General features: G+C 43.0%; 1 protein-coding gene across 1 annotated transcript in view; it reads right to left on the bottom strand.

The window, feature by feature from the left end:
- The window catches only part of TRERF1 (transcriptional regulating factor 1), a 100,942-nt gene extending 100,720 nt beyond the window's left edge, over positions 1–222 (bottom strand). Inside the window, exon 1 of the mRNA XM_048299687.1 lies at positions 29–222. The gene's annotated coding sequence lies outside the window, so the exon portion shown is untranslated. The remainder of the gene's footprint in view (positions 1–28) is intronic.
- Positions 223–17,778: the final 17,556 nt, after the last annotated feature.

Raw genomic sequence — 17,778 nt, 5'->3', positions numbered from 1 at the left:
AAAAAAAAAAAAAGGAAAGAAAAAAAACCTCGGTGTCAGCAAATCGCTGTCAAATAATTTCCTTGCAGCAGGGAGCCGGGAAAAGCAGAAGCAGGAGGGGGAGGAGGCTGCGGGAGGCGGCAGGATCCCTCCGCCGCGATGGGTCTGGCCCCGGGTAGCGAAGCAGGAAGTAAGGTGTCGGTGGCGCCGCGGCCGCCCGGCCCCGCGGCGGGGCGAGGGCGAGGGGCGCCCGCCGCCCCCGGGGGCCCGCCCGCCGCCGGCCGTGCGCCGCCGCCGCCGCCTCCCTCCCTCTCTCCCTCCCTCCCGCTCCGCCGCGCCGCGGTCTGGCCGGCAGCCCCTCCTCTCAGGGCGGTGAGCGCAGCGCAGGTGCCGGGGCCACTGGCGGCGACCTGTCAGCGGCTCCCGCCGGGTCGGCGGGGTACGGGCGAAGGGGTGCCGCGGGATCCCGCCGCATGCCGCAGGGCGGTGGGGCCGGGGACCGCTCCCGCTCCCGCCCGGGCGGCGGCGCCGGGGGACGACACCGCGCCAGCCCTGGGGCCGAGGGGGTCCCGCCGCCGAGGGGCTGGGTGGAGGGGGTGCTCCCCTGGCGCCAGGGGTGTCATGCGGAGTGGGGCAGCCGTGTCGGGGCCGGGGGCTGCGGGCGCTGTAGCCCGGCCTCCCCCAGCCCCGGGGCGCCGGAGGGGGAAAGTGGCCGCGGTAAAGGCGCGCTCTCTCTCACCCGGGAGCTCTCCTGCCCTGAGCGGGGAAGGGCTGCTGCGCCTGCCGGGGCCGCCTCCGGCTCCAGGGCGGCTCCTCCGCTTTGGGTTAATTTAGAAGTTAATTCTCTAATACAGCGAGCCATGTAGGAACTTGCTCCTGTGGTCACTGATCGTTGCCACTGGTAGTCGTAAATGATTTTTTTTTTAATTCTACAGAAATATTTTGGTGAAATACCTCATCGGTCCTGCTTCCCTTGGGCTCAGCATTTGCATTAGATTGCACCAAAATGTTCCCTCGCGGGGAAAGATTTTACATCTTGAGGACAGATATGTGATGCATACAGCTTATGCAGTGCTCTGTTTAAGCTCACGGACAATGACAGACTGTAAGAAACCATAGCTGGTAAGAGAGAAACTGAAACGGGGATGGTTATAGGCCTACTTCTGCCTTCAAAGAGGGAAAAAAACCCCAACAGACAAAACTCTTAAGGGTTATAACTGGAACAGAAAAAGGTCTTTGGTGTTATGTTAGCATTTGTGATTCAGCCTTACATTATAATGGTTACCAGCAGCCTCATTTTCTTTTTATGGTCATCCTGGTTTCCTGGTTGCATGACACTTCCATCGGGCCACTGTTCTTAATAATTTAACCTTTTATGAGATTGTTTTGATTTACAGTGTAGATTAGAGCAAGAGTGAAAAAGTATGATATCACCCATTGGCTATTAAACTTCTTTGAACTATACGCAAATGTGAGAAAGGCTTTTTTTTTTCCCCCAGCCAGCTACTAATTTTCTAATTTTATTTTTACTTAACTGAAAAATACCATTCAGATATTGTAGGTTCTCTGTGCTGAGCTATGCAAAATCTGTGCTGAGTTTTGGATTCAATGGTTGGCTTGTTTGCTTGCTGGAGTCCTAAGTCATATAAACTATGTTGCAAATAGAATTAAAACCACAACTCAACATGTGCCTTGCCTCTGTTTGTTTTTTGTGTCTAGTCTGAAACCCAGAATAGCCCATATTACTTGTGATTTCCAAAATGACCTCTGAAAATAAGCAATGGAATTTAACAGTCTTTCTAGGTTTGTCTCAGCATCTCTACTTGTCCAGTTAATCAATACAAGCAAATCCCTGTTGAATCAGCTAGGTGTTACTTGATTTACCTTAAACACAAGGGTTTGTGTTGTAACTCAAAATAGAAGCAAATGTCTAATTTAAATTTGAACAAAGAATCATTAGCTCAGTTTGTTAGAGCATGGTGCTAGTAAGGCCAAGATTGTGTGTTTTCCCCCAGTATGGGCCATTCACTTAAGAGTCAGACTTGCTGATCCTTGTGCATCCCTTCCAACTCAGAATATTCTGTGATTATCAAGCAGCTTTCTGACATGCTATAAATTGGACCCATCTTACTCTGCCATAACAAGTATAGCTACACAAAACTCTTAGCTCTGGACAACATTTCCACAAAATTGTGTGGGCTGGCTATAGCCAGACTGCATTCTTTGTGTTTATCCTGCCAGTTATGAGTTGGTCTCCATCAAAAGCACAAAGCCTTAATTTGTGTTCTCGGTTTTCCTGATCCTTCTTCTAATCTTTTAAGGATTTGAGTATCAAGCGTCCCACTTTTGAATAAAAAAATCAGACTGCTTTTTACAGTATTCAAGCTCGGAATAATTCTATGAGCTTGTCGTGGTGTTGTTCAAGGATTTGGCAGTGATATCTGGCGAGTTGGTGAGCTGGGAGCCCTCAAGCCGGGGTGAGGTCCTGGCCGGCCCAGCCACCCGCTTGCTGCAGTCAGAAGAGGGAGACCTTGCCCTCTCTTCCCTGCTTGCCGAGCTGGTTCAGCTCTCCAAGCCAGAATACTCTTCCCTCCCTGGGCTAAGTTCCTGCCATTTTGGTGAGATCCCTGGGAGGTCAGCACAGGGGGAGCTGGGGGGCCATGGGATGGGGAGGGCCAGGGGAGCCCTGCAGCAAGTTGGCAAGGTGGCTCAGCTGCCTCCAAAAGCTCCCACTGCTTACAAACACCACAAAAGCAGCAAATGTCTTACGGTAACTGCCATCACTCTGTCAGAGTCTTGTTAGCAATTAATGCGTTTTAATTTTTTTCTAAGTGGGGCTGTTTCAAAAATGAAAGCATTACAGAAGTTTAGAAGTGACAGAGGTCTCTGATCATCCTCCTGGTTCATTCTTTTCTGGCACAGAATTGCTGTGTCATTGTTTTCCCAAATGCCTTAGTTTTTATTCGAAGGCTTTGCCTTGCATTTGTACGCTTTCCAAGAAAGACAACGCTGAAGAAAACATAGTATGGCTGTAGGAGGCAACATATCTTTGTTCAACAACTGGAGTCATTAAAATAAAACCATTTAAGACACCTTAAAAAAATCACATTTATGCAAGTATCTTACTGGTCAAATTCGCAGCAGCCAAAATACGGGTGTTCATCCAGTTTCTTGGTTTTAGATACCTGCTTCCAGGTTGAATTTTGAATTGTGGGTGTTATTCTAAAACAAATAATCAGACCACAGTTATCTGAGTTCATTGAACAAGACTAATGACAGGCTTAGATTTGTTTCAAGGGGGAGCTTTTGAGCCATAAAGTGTACTGATAGATTTAGGTTTAAAAACAAGTTCAGTTTCAGAACCTGACATTCGACATAATGTGGACATTATATTTGTAATTGAGATTATAACCTTATTTTCCAGAAAAAATAAAAGCCATTATGGAAATTTCAAGAGATGACAAATATGCCCTTTGCTACCTGCTATTTTGGTGTATTTACTGATCCACCCCTTGGTTAAATGCTTGACCTTGATTTTTCTTTTCAATTTGTGAGTTTTCTAGCATGAAGTTGCTGGTTCTTTCCCTTCTGAATCAGTTTAGTATAATCTGAATCCCATGGATTTAGTCAGTCATTTATCACTTTCTTGTTAGATGCATAAGACACACTGGGGTCTTACAGGAGTGACACTGGCAGGGCCAGAATAGTTTAAAAAGCCAAACGTGTCTTTTCTGTGATCACATTTCTGTGCATCAAAAGGGAAGTAGTCACAGCTTCCCATAACCCGAACACAGAAACAAATATGTTACAGTTGGTGATGGGCTTGCTCAGAGAACAGCAAATGCATAATTCCAGCTTGTCCTTGTGCTCAAGAAACAGCATCTCGGCTTTGTTTCAAGGTCATGTTAACAACCTTGCTCTCGCCTTGGTGCTCTTGCCTTCATGTATGTTGGGGTGTGGTGTTTCTCCCTCTTAAGTCCTCTCACCAAGGAAGCTCAGGACATGGAGAGCTTCCAGAATAAAACAGCTTGCCCTCTTCAGTGTCACTTCTGACCACATCCACTGCGAGTTAGAAAAAATGGCCAAGGGTTGAAATGGAACTGAATAATTTTTAGTAGAAACGCACCAGGACCCCAGCTGCTGCAAACTACCACGTACTTCCCTTTGTCCACTTTCACCATGCAGGTGAGGAGCAGACCTGTGTCAGACAAGCAACATCCCAGCCTTGCTGGTCCAAGTTGCCTCTTGTCCAGTGAAGTGGCTGCTCTAATTCCAGACATGAAGTGAAGTCACGGATTTCACCAGCAGCCTAATCTGATCTCAGACCATGCTGCTGCCATTTGAAAACTAATCCTGGAAGTAAGACTTTTAAATTTTATTTTTCTCTTTCAGCCAGATTGCTTTGCTGATTGCAGAGCATAAGGAATGGTGCAGGAAATGTGCCAAGGAGGGAAGAGGATGAAAGCATGCTGCTTTCGTTCAGACTGCTGGTGAAAGCCCTGCTCACAGGGTCCCTCACTACAGGAAAAAACTGAGGTGCTGGAGCATGTCCAGAGAAGGGCAACAGAGCTGGTGAAGGGTCTGGAGCACAAGTCTTATGATGAGTGACTGAGGGAACTGGGATTGTTTAGCCTGGAGAAAAGGAGTCTCAAGGGAGACCTCACTGCTCTCCACAACCACCGGAAAGGAGGCTGGAGCAGGGTGGGGGTTGGTCTCTCAAGTAACAAGCAATGGAAGTAGAGGAAATGGCCTCAAGTTTTACCAGGAGAGGTTTAGAATGGGTATTAGGAAAAATTTCTTTATGGAAAATGTAGTCAAGCATTGGAACAAGTTCCTCAGGGAAGTGGTGGAGTTAATATCTCTGGAGGGATTTAAAAGATAGGCAAGATGTGGTGCTAAGGGAGAGTGGTGGATTTCGTAGTGTTAGGTCAATGGTTGGACTCAATGATCCTAAAGGTCTTTTACAACCTAAATGATGCTATGATTCTTTCCATGAAGGCTAAAACAAAAGTGAATTGTGATGGTTAGGGTCCTGCTATCCCTTATGCAAGTTACTGCCTCCAGCTGCATGGGTTTGCCTTCTGTTTGCACCCAAAGCTGACACTGCTTCCCTGGTGAGCCAGATCACCTCCCAGTGCTGGCAGAAATTCCCTGTCATTTTTCCCATAGACAGCTTCACTGAGTCAGCCAGACAAACAACAGAAAAGGAGGCAGGACTGTGTGCTCAAAAGTGGGATTTGCAGCCACACCAGTTTAAATTGCCTCTAATTGTCACAAAGTCACAGCTGCTATCTCATCTGGCAGATAAGATGCTCTCTAAGAAGGTCGGTCCAGGTAGTGGACAAAAAAAAAAAAAAAAAAAAGGAAAACTGATTCTGCACAGCTGTTTGCACTGCAGTCAGCTCTGGAAATCCACAAGCACTAGTTTTCTCTCAACTTCAACCTCAGGAACCTTTTAGCAAAGCTTAAAGCTGCCCATCTATAAGTCCATCACTGAGCCACTGAGCTGCTCCTTCAGCACAACCCGCAGTAGGTGCTGGTGGAGCCAGGTGCTGCTGGATGAGGGATCATCCTGGCAGCTCGTGGTGGGACATGGCCTTGACCTCTCTGCATCTCCCTCTCTGCAGCTGGGCACACGGGAGATACAACACCACTTCATAGGGATGCTCTGAAGCAAATCAAACCATGTAAAGTGTTTAGGAATGTTTTGGTAAAGAAATTACAGATAGGCAAGTGAGAAACAGTGATGACTTCAAGACTTTTTTTTCAGTAGCATTATTAGTGTTTTGCAACTGTGTATGAACCCTAGAGAGGAAAATGAGCTAGAGACATTCTTGCTTCATTTGGTTTGTGCCAGTTCCCATTCCTCTTGGAAGAGTTGCTTATGCTATTATGCTGTCAGGAATAATCTGTGGGCATGTACATTTGCACACAAGAGATGCAGTGACATGGGGCATCTTGCAAGATCTTGTCCTAGTGAGCAATGCTCCAGTTTGTGTGGCTTTTTCACATGCCAGAAAAGAGGAAATGTTTTATTTTATACAATAAACTGACATATGTATTTGTAAATTTACAAATTGTTTAATATATACATACTATGTAAATTATATTACATGGACTTGTAAATTATGAATGCATAAACATATAAAACTCACGTATCTTTATAAAACTAACATGAGTAAAAATTTTTTTTCAATAATTTCCAGATTTCAAGTTGATGGTGTGGCTTGAGCTATTCTACACTTTAAAACCATTCACTGTGGATCTGAGCTGGAAATACAATCAGGGGCCAGTAATACTGTCCCCATTTTACAGATGGGTCAAGTAGGGAACAGAGGTGGTCCAGTGTCATCCAGGAATGTAGCTGCAGAGACAAGTATGAAAAAAATTCTCCTAAGTCTTTGCACCTTGTTATGTCTTGAAGACTGACCAGTATTGTTCAAGTAAATCTTATGCCCAATTTGAAATGTTTGGAGCTTTGGCTGACATGCAAGGAGCTTTATCCCACTGGTTTTGTATGCTCTCCTGGTGGTAACAGCTGAAAACCACTCTTTGAAGAGGCACACTTTACTCTAAATGTGCTGCTGTTGTACTACTGGAAAGAAATACATAGTTCTGCTTGCAGACAAAAATTCAATTCAATTACACTGTTTGATGAAAACTGCCTTTACAGAGACACCATCAACCTGAAATCCAGTGAAATCCATGGAAATGACAGATTTAAGGTACTGTCTCCTACTACTTATGTTGAATGCCCCCACCAATCTTTCTGAATTGTTTTGTCTTGGCTTTAAAAATCTGTTATGTGGTAAAATTGATATATAAGAAAAGAGGCTTTAGGATGGCTTGCTAAAGAGAGTGGTAATTAATTTCTAATGTGTTTGTTGAACAAGAAAAATCCTATTTTTGAGTACGGGAAGGAAAAATGAAGCTGATTACAATAAAAAGTTTTCTAAAAATAAAAGTTATAGAGAAGATGTATGATGAGAGTAGAAGGAAGCTTGGCATATTAAGTTACAGTTAATCTAAATAACTTTCTGTAACAGAAGGATAATATCTAAACAGATATGATTGAGTCACTGTGGTTCTCTATTGTAACGTGCAATGTGTCTAAGTCCACACCGACAACTGAGATCAAGATTAAAGTTTTGTTCCTTTTTCAGAATTTTGTCTGTTGGAAGTGGATGCAATATTGGCAATAGCACACTGCATATTGTGTGAAAGAGCACAGACAGCCACCTCTGATCAGAACTATCCCTGTCATCCCATCACCCTACTTTCAGCCATTTCTGTTTTCTATTTCATATTCCTCAGCACAGAAGCAAATTATTTTGCTGATTTAATTCAAAGTTGAAGGTACTCTGTGTAGGTTTTGTTGAAGGAGTTTAAAACAGCCATCCACATCTTCTGCTCTGAACTTTCCCATTCAGAACTGTAATCTGAATTTTTACGCAAGTCTTTTATGGTCATATACATCCCAGTTACTTCAAGTTGTCACTGTGTCTTACTCATTTGTTTCTTACGTATGTGACAGTGGGCAGATATGCATTTAAACTGTTGGGATACAGCTGTCAAGATTTAAAAATGCTATTAACTCACATGGCTAGACTCATACTGTATATCCAATATATATACAGTATATTCTGTTTATAGTGATGTAGGGCACTTTACATCATCAAATAGAAATAAGCTGTATCGTTTCACATTTTTACAGTGATGGAAATGCACTTACAGTAGAAGACAAGCTCCTTTACATTTCTGTGTCAGTGTTTTTGTTTGGTGGCCCCAAAACACTTGAGGAGGTGAGAGCTGCCCTGAAAAACAGAAAGCAGAAAATGCAGTGGAGTTACTGTACAGCTGCAGTGAAACAGGGAACTGCAAGGAACCCCTACAAAGCAAGTTAACAAAATTAATAATAGAGGAAAAACAACTTGCTCTATACCCGACAGAGTTTTTCCAGCAGCAGCTGAAGGGCAGCAGATGAAAAATCCAGGCATATGTAAATACGTGAAGTCTTTCTATGGACCAATTCTGCCTCTAGAGAAGAAGAAACTACCTCCATCACATTCAAATGGCCTGTGAATCTCCAAATTAATATGGAAGTTGGGAAATTAAACAGGGGATCCCCAAAACAATCTCCTATAATGCTCCTGATGCAAGCTTAGGTCTGTGAGACTAAAGGTCTCAGACTTTTCTGTCTGTTCTGTTGAGAAAATAGGTAATGGTGAAATTGGGCATGAGATTTTTTTCAGAGGCGAAAAAGAAGAGACCTTCTTCTGGGTCACTAAAGTGTGGAATTTTCCAAAAAAAGTCTCCAAAGGTTTCTTCTAGCCGTGGGCGGTACAAGCTGGTCCTCCCATATCTGAGAGCTCCCTGGGAACCCACCAATAATGACTGGACAACCTAAGGACCAGAAGGCTCATCTCTGGAATCTGCAGTACCCACAGTACTTCCAGCTTGCTAGAAAAGCTTGTAGGAATATGGAGAGGGAAAAGAGGTTTCTCAAATCAACTTTTGCTTTAGTTGATGTGTTGGTCTGCAGAATCCATTTCACTTTATTCAAAAATTCTAACAACAAAAAGGCATACATTTGTGTTTCTCTGGGTATATATTTTACAGCTTTTGTGTCCTCTTATCATGCCAACATATACTCTAAACCCACTTGGGAGGACAAGTACAGCTCCATGGATTTTTGATTCCCATGCCATCTGACTAATCTAGCAGCTAACAATAGCTGAAGATTGAGGCACTGATAATTCCTTTGCACCCCAGACAGGGGCAAAGGGGAGCTAATTATACATTGATTGTATATCAGTTGAGGAAATCCCCAAATGAGGAGCTGTGGGTGTATTTCACTTTTCTTGCACTACTTGAGTGATGTGCTGGGAACAAAGGAGGGCAAAAAAATAAATTCAGCCCTAATTACTCATACTGAACTTGTGGCCTTCTTAAAATATGCTCAACCCAAGAAGAAAACCCAGGGTCGAGTGAGACTTCTTCCAGACTTGTTTCAAGACTGCGCCATGAGAGGCTGTTCTCGCTGAAGTGTCTGCCAAAAACCTCTTGAGTCTGTGTTTAAGGAGCAGTCCTGCATGGAGGTCTTTCCCTGGTGGTGTGCCAGTGTTTTTCCCTTCCTATTAGAAGACTATCTGAAGATCTTGGAACTGTTCCACACTTAAACTCCAAGCATCTTTATTGTCTATCTGTCCTTGCAATATGATAGGCCAGAAACTTTTACTGGGTAGTACAAATTTCTCAGTTTCCCATTTCCACTTCTGTAATGTTTGTTATATTCAATTGTATGTCTGTCTTGGGGTTCATTTCTGCAGCTCCTGCCTACATTTCATGCAGTTCTTCATCTTATCTGCAATTGCTATCTGTGCTCTCAATCAGCTCATCTCTCTTTATTAGTAATAGATCCAGTCAGTTCTTATGTTTGCATACACTCTAGGATGGTAATGTTTTGTCTTGCCAGCAGACAGAGATTTTAAAGTTGTGATAACCTATATGCTTGTCTGAGGGATGTGAAAATAGTGTTATGAATGTTGTTTATGAAAACTGGGGTTTGCAGCCTTCAGTTGTTTTCACACACTGTAGCTGACTGTCCTCAAAGAAGTGACAAACAGAGCGGACAGCATGGCAAGCCCATCATTCACATCTGACCCTAACTAACTGACCACGAAAATCCTCAGCATTTTCCCTCAGTTACTTCTATGTAGATACCACTTTGAGGACAGATTTCTTTAAATCATTCTAAACTTTCTTTGCTCCATTTTAAACTCTGATTATACCTTATTTCCTCTTCTAATTTTTTCTATTACTGACCTTTCACTATGCATAAACATTCTTCATAGGGAAATCAGTGAGCTATTTGTTGTTAATTTTTTATGTCTTAGATTTTTTGCCCAGTACATAATGATCCACTTACATCTCAACTTGCATGCTGTAACCTCTGCTTTCCACTTCTTCTCTCTGCTGCCAACAAAGCAAGTTTATTTTCTAATAACTTAAAGTACCTCCTTTTATCCCTAACTTTCTAAAGATGCTTTTCTCCTTCTTTTTAATTAATTCTCTCTGTTTCCAAGGATCCTCTGCTAGGATTGTGCCTGGCTCCATCTGTGCCATGTTCTGCTCTGAGATGGAAAGTGACAGGTAGCTGCTTCTGTCCCCCTCCCATTCCTGAGCATCACAGTAGAAGGATGCCAGCTTGCCCAAAAGGGGCTCTCGGCCAGTTTTTGAGCAAGTGTTTTGAAAACTAGTTAAGCAGTTTTCCCACTGTAGACAGGCTCATGGAAGGACCATTAATTACTCAGTGCAGGCTTAACTATGGGCAGAAAAGGGGGCTTTTGTGCAATTGTCAAACCCTCACCATTATTTGTACATGTTGGTTTTGTATTTAATAGGATTACATGACTTCTTTGCTCTATATGCCAAAATTGATGGTTCCTTTCAGTAATAAAACAAAGCCAATAACCTGAAAGGAACCACGGCTCAAAAGCACAAACTTGACCTCTGAGTGACCTTGACATTTACAGACTAAAAAGAACTTTTCTTTGAACAGACAGAAGTCAGGGAGCCAGCAAGAACCAGGAGAAAATGGTTTTGTTGCTTTCTGATTACATTGTTTAAACCAACATACTACATGGTTTACAATACTTCATTACAATGTATTAGGGCCTGGAGGTGATTTAATGTCTGTTTATAACTGAGACTAATCTTGAAATAAACAAATGAATGTTTGGAAAATGGATGAAGCTGTTCTGCCGGAGACAGCGTTAAATGCATCTCTGAAGAGTAAATCATGGCTGTAGAGCACTTAAATGCTTTTTATTTCTACCTTCAGTTGTATTTCAGTAGTTTTATCTAACAAAATTAATCATGGTGCAGTAAAAAATTTCTAATTGGTTACGACTGCCTAGCAGCCATACATTCTATAACAAATCCACAATTTAAACACTGTTTAGCCCTTTAAAACTGGGGAAAAAGATAAACTAGAATATGCTGTAGCATTATACTAGGCACCATAGTGATCTAAATTAAATCTGTTACAACCTGTTCTAATTTAAAATTGCTCTGTTGTGTGAATGAAGGGGAAAAGAAGAAGAGTTAGTTCACTTGTTCAAAGCATTTTCATATTCCTAGATAAACTTTCATCCACCCTGCTTTTGCTTGTGGGCTGAATGTTCCCATTTCCTTTGTGCATCCCCTGCATAACGGCACATAAATGTGGCTTTAGATGGAGTCAGGAACTCTCTCTCCAGCAGTCCAGTATCAGTTCTGGTCTCCCATCAGCCAAGAACAAGCACTATCACCGAGTGTCACCATCGGATACTCAGCTGCTCACGACACTCAGAAGCTCCTCTGCAGTGCTGTAAGCAGGGATTTTGCTACAGAAGGTTGCTCCAGTTTCTTCTCCCAAAGGATGACTGCAGCACTCGTCTTGCCATCCATCTCTGCAGGCAACTCCCTGGTCACTTCTGCTCTCTCCCTCTCCTGCCTCTCCTACCACCCAAAGTCCTATCCATGGACCCCATGCATCGCACAGCACATATCTCTTCTTCAAACATTTGACTCATTCCAAAAAATAACTTGAATTTCCCGAAAGATCAGCCACTAAGCAGTTAAAGCTTGATTTGAGACGGGGGGAGAAAAAAAAGAAAACAAAATGAAGTCGCATGGCTGCTCCAGCCCCACCAGCCACCCACACCCTTCCGGTTGCAGGCTGGAGGGAGCGGGAGCCGGGAGCGCAGGCTGGGAGCGGCGGGAGAGCGGCGCTCCTGCACCGCCGCGCCCGCGCCGCCTGCCGACACCTGGCGCCGACAGCGGGAAGAGCAAGGAGAACCGGGCTCTTCGCTCTCCTCCCGCCCAAGGCTCCTGCGGGGAGCCTCCACAGCGGGCATAGCTCAGGAGGACTGCTTAACCTGCCTACCTCACCATATCCTACACCCGCTGGAACGGCTTTGAGGCTGCGAACTTTGACAGTGCACTTCCTTGCGCTGCAGTGGATACTAAATACCGTGACTGCTCTTTCTTAGTGCAGGGGTTCTAAAGGTCTGGTCCTGCGGCAGCACAGCGTCAACAATTGCACTTCAGACACTTCATAAGGCCGACTGCCTATCTGCATACCCCCCTTCCTGCCGCTTCGTTTGCCACGCAAACACAAGTGGCAGAAGTCTCAAGGATAATTGTTAGTCCAAACTTGAGAAATAGTCAACCACGTGAAAGAAAGTCCTGCGAAGGGGAAGGTTGCAACATAACCTGTATGTTCATTGGCATCAATAAGTGCAGGAGAAGGGCATTAGCTACGCACAAATTTCAAGTGGTTCTTGCACATTCCTAGGTGTTAAAGCTGACCACCCCTGCACCACAAACATAGACTTTATTGGTACCAGCTCACAGATGTCTTTGTATCCTAAAATCATAGAAGGGTTTGGGTTTGAAGGCACCTTAATGATCACCTAGTTTGAAACCCCCCAGTGTTAGTAGGGACACCTTCCACTAGACCAGGCTGCTCAGAGCTCCATCCAACCTGGCCTTAAACACTTCCAGGGATGGGGCATCCGTAAGTGTTCTGGGCAATCTGTTCCAGTGTCTTATTACCCTCACAATAAATAATTTCTTCCTAGTATCTAATCTAAACCTCAGTTTGAAGCCATTCCCCCTTGTCCTGTCACTACATGTTCTTGTAAAAAGTCCCTCTCCATTGTTCTTGTAGGATCCTTTCAGGTACTGGAAAGACACAATTAGGGCACCCCAAAGCCTTCTCTTCTCCAGGCTGAACAATCCCAATTCTCTCAGCCTTTCCTCATAGGAGAGGTGCTCCATCCCTTTAACCATCTTTGTGGCCTCCTCTGGACTCCTTCCAACAGGTCCATGTCCTTCCCGTGCTGAGAACCCCAGAGCTGGACACAACACTGCAGGAGGGCTCTCACCAGACAGGAGCAGAGAGGCAGAATCCCCTTCCTTGGCCTGCTGCCCAGGGTCCTTTCCATGTAGCCCAGAACCCGTTTGGCTTTCTGGGCTGCCAGTGCACATTGCTGGGTCATGTCCAGCTTTACATCTACCAGCACCCCCAAGTCCTCAGCAGGGCTGCTCTTGATCTGTTCATCCCCCAGCCTGTATTAACTGCTGTGTCTAAATACACACTAGCAGTGTTCTGGATTTACAGTGAAAACAGATGAGATCAGGCACATTTTTGCATGTGTAGTTTTTTTCCCTTTGCTCCCATGTTAATTTTCCCCCCTGTGCAACTCATTAGAGACTATTATCTTAGCTCCCATTAAATCTCTTTTAGAGGTTGGTGTTTTAACTTACCAGCTCGAGCTCTAGACTGTTGACACGTTACGCTGCAGGAAGCAGTGAAATTATCATGGACTGAGTTGGCACTGTATTTTTTCTAAGGCACTGCGTGATGAGAATAAATCATATTGTCACCCTGACCTGATCTACTAATGAAGATGCACATCCTCTTGCCCTGCCTTCTTACTGGATGTTAAGTGAGAGCCCTTCCTCCGTCTTTTTTCTTCATTTCCACTGTGGAAGAATCTGTCTGATTCTGCACATCAGTTTGCTTAGCAATATTGCTGTTGCCTAATGCAATAAAAATCAGTTATGTAACTGCCTTTGCTAGACTTGCAGAGAGCATTCACCAGACGGGAACATGGCCACAGTATCTTTATGCTTTCATTATGCCTCCTATGTTCGCTGTTATTATGCAATATGCTCTGCTTTCAGTGTCTTTTTTAAAATAATTTTCCTTGACATCATGTTTAGACTATCATACACCTATAATCTAAGATCATGCAAAGACAGAGCGGGGAAAAGAAATAAGCTTATTCTGATTTATTGCTAAAAGGGCTGATATTATAGCACTAGTGCCTCCAAGGAACAAAGAATCGCCTACAGTTTGTCAGATAGTATTTTTAATGCTTGAATTCTGAACTAAATTCCTAAAATAACCTGTGTTTGCAGATTACCGTGTGCTCTTTTGTTCTGAATAATGTCTTGCTTAGTGAACTATGTCTTATCAATCCACCAAGTACTGGGTGTCATTGTTCACCTCATTCACAATTCATCTTTTAATTAACATTATCACAGGCAAAATTCTATTTTGGTCAGCGTCATTTGTCATTGGAATTGGCAGTACAGAAATAAAAGAATTACCATCTGAATTTATCTGAAGACGATGAAGGAGATGGTGACTACAAACCTACCTCATCTGGCACTGAAGAGGAAGGGAGAGAAACCATGTAAATGATAATGGCTTTAAAAATTGTATTTGCTATGTAAAAATCACTACTTTGGTCATTCAGCATCTGCTAAACAAACAGTTTTATCAAAATTACTGTTACTGAAAATAAAAACCTGAATCCTATATTTAGACACATGCTTTATTTGGTGGAAAGGATTGCTGACCTAGGGAAGATTTAAGAGATACAAATGTATTTTCAAAGTGATGTTTTTAGATACAGATATGTACTATCAACTTCATGCAGCAAAATGCTGATCATTTGCTTTAATAGTTAAAACTCAAAAATTAAGTTGCAACTGCACCATTGTTTTAGTGAACAGCCAAGGAAGTAAGTGATTTTAAAATGTTTTTTAACAGTACCAGGAAATCTTTCAAAGAGAAGAGAAACATTTCTGAATCCTTCTCACAAGACTCACCTTTCATAATGATTGCCAGAAAACTCCATTAAATGGCATGTTGTTTTTCTGAGTCTATAAGGAAGACATCTATCCCTGCAGTCTAGATATGCAGTATTTTTCTATTTACATTCAAATTAATACAGTGATGTCAAATCGACTGCATCTAAGGTACAGTGAACACACCAGCAAACCAGCTGCTTAAAAATTCCCTCCAACATTCCTTTACCTTTTGATTTCATCCATTTCTAGTTGCAAATGCAACAGGCCCTGAAGATGATCATGTTCAAGCAGTATTCAGCCAGGATGACAATAATTACTGTGTGCTGAGCCCTCTCTGGAGCATGCTTTACTGGAGGTCCTTTCTCTTCCAAACCAGTTGGGCTTCAGCTTGGCTGCCATGGGTGAGTTCTGGTGCATCGAGAAGCAGTCTTCTAGTGGGTGTTTCACTAGTACCTTCTAAAACAGATTTTAGAAAGGAACCATCAGTCTCCATTGTGACAATTAATATTACCTCAATCATGCCTACTGTGCTGGTTTAGGATGGGGTAGAGTTAATTTTCTTCACAATGGCTGTATGGGGCTATCTTTTGGATTTGTGCTGAACACAGGGTTGATAATATGGAGATGTTTTTTGTTATTGCTGAGCAGGGCTCACACAGAGCCAGGGCCTTTTCTGCTTTTCATACTGCCACGCTAGTAAGGAAGTTGTGAGTGCATGGGAGATTGGGAGGAGACACAGTTGGCATAGGTGACCCCAACTGACCAAAAGGATATTCCAGACCAAAGGATGTTGTGTTCAGTTTATAAAGTGGGGGCAAAAGGAGGACGGGGGAACTTTTTGAGTGATGCTGTTTGTCTTCCCAAATAAATGTTACACGTGATTGAGCTCTGCTTTCCTGGAGATGACTGAACAGCTGCCTGCCCTTGGGAAGCAGTGAATTGATTCCTTGTTTTAATTTTATTTTATTTTTTTATTGTTTGTGAGTGCAGCTTTTGCTTTACCCATTAAATTTTCTTATCTCAACCCATGAGTTTTCTACCTTTTACTCTTCCAATTCTCTCCCCAGTCCTACTGGTCAGGTGGTAAGCAAGTGGCTGTGTGGTGCTTGGTTGCTGGCTGGGGTTAAACCATTTAATGGATGTATTTAACAGATACAGCATTTATTAAAAATACTGGACCTCAATTAAGTGAATTGATCCCCAGTCAAAGTATCATTTAGGTTTTGGTTTCTTTTTTTTTTTCTTTCCTTTGTTTTTAATGGCAGAGGCAAGCAGTGCTTGAACAGGCAGGTCAGAAAGAGATATAGATGGCATCTGCATCTTTCATAATCATAGTCTGTAGCATTCTGTAGTCCGTTTTGTGTGTTGAAAGCATGATGAGACGCAGAAACATCTCAGCTAGAGCAGAGAAATGCTATGAAGGTTTACTGTTAACCCTGCTGAAATATTAGAATTGTCTAGATTTCTTTTTTTCAGTTTCTATCTGATAATAGACTTGGTAAGAGTTAGGCTTTTTGGCAGAAGATAAAGGCAGTCTCCTCAACCTTAATTATTAGTCCTGAATTTGAATAGTATCTTTGCTTATGAAGTAAATGACATAGGCTAAAAGTTATGGAAAATTCTTCCCGAAGTTGTAAAAATGATACTCAGGAAGTTGTTATGTTCATATTGAAATAATGGCTTTGCTGGCTAATTTCTGTTTGGGTTGACCACTTTGCTAGGTAAAATAAAATGCCTTTCACATTAATAAACTCCAGAATTTTTCTAACATTTTCTTCATGCAGCCCAGAAAGAGAAACAATTAAGTCATACAGCTTTCTTTCACCCTGTGCTGTGTTCCAAAGAAGATTCATGTTCTGTATTCCTTAGGCATGCACAGTGCATGAATGAGGAACAGTGTGGGCTTTGCTGATCTTCTAAGGAATATGTAATTATTTTCTGTGTTTTAAGAACAATTACTTAAGAAGCGGCAAAGGAGATAAAAATAAGTACAGTAAAAATATGTACCTTGCATATTGGAAGGGTACATACAAAAGGAAATTATGCTTATTCTTAGAATATTAGGAGGTGAAAGTAATATTCTCAAAGCCATCCTTTTACCATTCAGTGATTCCCTCAGAGCACTGGCTAAACCCATCTTTTTTAGTTCTTGCAGTTAATCTTTCCAGATGTGTGTGTTCCCTCAATCTCAAAATTCCCCAAAACTCCCAAACCCAATGTGTAAGTCAGTGAGATGATGTATAAGTCCTTGAGGTTTCAGAGACAAGTGTGAGTAACACACAAACATGTGGTGCTGCCCTCTGATGCAGGGAATGTTCAATCTCCACAAGAGGAACTGGATGATGGCATGCAGCCCACCTTCCTTCTTATATCAATGGATGGCCATAGATATATTTGTTCCTGCTTGCACAGATGTAAGATAATGTATCTCCCTTGGGAAACTCAATATGTAATTATTAATTGAGGGGAGAATGAGGAGAAGGGAGAGGAAAGGAGATAAAAAAGGGAAGAAGCAACTATGCATACTCACTATGAGAATGCTTACAAAGTTTTAAGGAATATAAGATGTGAAGTGGCATTCACTTTCAATGCACAGCTTTGCTGTAACTCAGCACTGTTTGGCAAAGGTAACATTTATAGCTGCCTGCAGCTAGTACTGCAGGCAATTACAACTTGCTCTGCCTTTCCTGCCTGCTTATTTCCCTCCCATGCATTGTCTAGATTTGGAAGTGTAAATTCTCCAGAGCAGAGGCTTCCTCGGCAAAATTTGCTGGCTTAGGCTCCTGCCGGGTGGGTCCTTACCTCAGCCATGAAGGCTGACAGGAGGTGCAAGGTAGAAATAGTATTCAGTTTGTGCATGATGCTTAGGTCTATGCAGAAGTTGCCAGCAAGTGAAGGAAGGTGTGTTTTTAAACCTCAGCACACTCGGGTGCCCCATGGCTGCATGCACGGCCAGACAGGTCTGCTTGGTTTGGGCCCAGCTGTAATTACAGAGGTGCAAGGCAAGCCCATGGGTACAGCAGTGGTACAACAGGTTTTCAGAAAGGCCTCGTAAGATGCTGAGCCTGTGTGTGCGGAAATGGAGTTATGGAGGATGATTGTTTGCTGGCTTCGGTGGTGGTGACTTGTTTTTGAGACTCAGACCTGCAT

Source organism: Corvus hawaiiensis, chromosome 3, assembly GCF_020740725.1.
Source record: "Corvus hawaiiensis isolate bCorHaw1 chromosome 3, bCorHaw1.pri.cur, whole genome shotgun sequence".
In the NCBI taxonomy this organism is placed as follows: Eukaryota; Metazoa; Chordata; class Aves; order Passeriformes; family Corvidae; genus Corvus; species Corvus hawaiiensis.
This window is presented reverse-complemented; position numbering and strand designations above follow the sequence as displayed.